The sequence below is a fragment of the Pieris brassicae genome, unplaced genomic scaffold, assembly GCF_905147105.1.
Source record: "Pieris brassicae unplaced genomic scaffold, ilPieBrab1.1, whole genome shotgun sequence".
NCBI classification, from domain to species: Eukaryota; Metazoa; Arthropoda; class Insecta; order Lepidoptera; family Pieridae; genus Pieris; species Pieris brassicae.
Window position 1 is genome coordinate 10,001 of NW_025575927.1, and position 2,500 is coordinate 12,500.

The window sequence follows — 2,500 nt, forward strand, 5'->3', positions numbered from 1 at the left end:
GAGTAAGTAATGAAACAATGAAAGTAGTGGTTTTTCAGCGACGACCGCGAACGATCTCCCACTTATGCTACACCTCTCATGTCTCCTTACAATGCCAGACTAGAGTCAAGCTCAACAGGGTCTTCTTTCCCCGCTGATTCTCCCAAGCCCGTTCCCTTGGCTGTGGTTTCGCTAGATAGTAGATAGGGACATAACCCACCAACCTTCCCATGGTCCTTCCGACCTCGCGGTCATGCGGACCGGGTCTCGACCGAATCAATGGGAGATGCGCCGGTGAGTCTTTACGCACTCTGTGCATCGTCACCGGCGCACTCTCTTGACTCCCTACAAATTTACGCAATTTCTGTCCCGTGCGCATTCTCCCTCTCTCTCGAGAGGGCTGCGCGAGGCGCATTCTCCCCCCGGGGGGCTGCGGACAACACAAGAGAACGGCTCGTCGTCGGTGTCGATCTTTCCACGTCAGCGTCGCGCCCCGTCGTGTATTGCTCGTGCAGTGCTCGCCTCAGTCCCTTCTCCTCGGCATCTATCTCGCTTCTCGCGCGATGCCAGGCGCGTGCGAATCTACTGAACGCGGCATAGTTCGCCTCCGAGGCCACGAGATCCGCGAAGTAAACCGGTCCCGGCCCGCTCGTCACCACGCGGTCCAGCATCTCCTCCCTCTCCCGATCGTACAGCCCGCACTCCCATAGGACGTGATCCCTGTACTCCTCCGCAAGCCCGCACGGGCACGTCCCGACCTCTTTGAGACCAAGGTCCCGCAGGCGGCCGTTGAACGCGCCGTGACCTGCCAAAAGCTGCGACGTGAAGTAGTCGGGCGCTACCCACGCCGCGCGAAGTCTACCCCTGACGCAAGGGAAGAAGCGCTGCAGGTCGCGCCCCCTCTCCTCGACCTCCCAGCGCTCCTGCCACTTGTCAACCACCTCGGAGTGGACCCTACGCTTTAGGTCATTGACCTCTCCCTTGGCCGTTTCCCTTTTCGTCGCCTGAATCTTGCCCGCACGGTACACTTCGAGATCCGCCGGCAGCACGCCGCCCAGGACGGCCAGCGCCGGCGTGCTTGTCGTCCGATAGGCCTTCGTCAAGAGCACCAACGCAGACCTCTGGGCTCGCAGCAGCCGACTCGCCACCACAAACGCAAGAGATCTGCCATACCACACCGCAGCCGCGTACGTAATGGTCGCGACAAATGTTCCGTAGTATAACAACCGGAGCGCCGGGTATCTGATACCCCAGTTGGAGGCAGACACTCTAGCCATCTTCCCGAAGCACCTTGCACCTCTGTCGCCGATGTCTTGCGCGTGTTCCGCAAACGTGCCGCGCTCGTCCAGCACCACGCCGAGCAGCTTCGCCACGCCGACGGCCTTCACCGAGTCGCCCCCCAGCCGGATCACCGGCGGACGCTGGAACCTGCCCTTCAATGTTATAGACTGCGTTTTCGAAGACGAAAACGACAGCCTATTCCGCTGGCCCCATTCGAGCGCCAGTTGAAGAGTGGTCGCCGCCTTCCACTCGATGTCCGCCCGGGAGTTCGCCTCGATCAAGACCGTGACGTCGTCCGCGTACGCTACCAGCTCTACTCCTGGGGGCACCGCCATCCGCAACAAATCGTCCACCAGAATGTTCCACAGTGTCGGCCCTAAAACAGAGCCCTGTGGGCAACCCATGGTAGAGTTCTTCCAGACGGACACGTTATTCGCGAACATCCCCACCCTTCTACCGGTAAAGTACGAACACAGCAGTCTATAAACGTTGCGAGGACAACCGCCCTGCTTAAACTTGACCAGGACCATCGGCCACCATGCGTTATCGAACGCGCCCGAGATATCCAATAGGATGGCCTGGACGTACTTGTGGTTCGTCTCTCGCACGACGTCCAATACTCTGCTCAAAGCAGTCACCGTCGACTTCCCGTGCATGAATCCGTGCTGATTGGGCGATATACGGCCGTATAGGCCCGGTGTACACTCGCAGATCAGCCTCTCCAGGATCTTCCCCAGTACCGACAGAAGCGTAACGGGCCTGTACGCTTTCGGGTCCGTGAGTGGTCTCCCATTGCCCTTCGGTATAACAACCAGCCTTCCGATCTTCCAAACGTCTGGAAACACGCCTTCTCGGACACAAAAGTAGATAGGGACAGCGGGAATCTCGTTAATCCATTCATGCGCGTCACTAATTAGATGACGAGGCATTTGGCTACCTTAAGAGAGTCATAGTTACTCCCGCCGTTTACCCGCGCTTGCTTGAATTTCTTCACGTTGACATTCAGAGCACTGGGCAGAAATCACATTGCGTCAACACCCGCGAGGGCCATCGCAATGCTTTGTTTTAATTAGACAGTCGGATTCCCCTTGTCCGTGCCAGTTCTGAGCTGACCGTTGAACGGCGGTCGTACAGAACCGCGCCGGGCCGCACGCCGCGAAGCGCGCGTCCGTCGCGGCCTTACGGCTAGGAAGATCCGCGGAAGGCCGGAACGCGGGTCCGGATTCAGCACGAAGCGCGC

At 59.0% G+C, this 2,500-nt stretch overlaps 1 pseudogene; it reads right to left on the reverse strand.

Annotated features, from left to right (window-relative positions):
• The window catches only part of LOC123719241, a 5,894-nt pseudogene that overhangs the window by 981 nt on the left and 2,413 nt on the right, over positions 1 to 2,500 (reverse strand).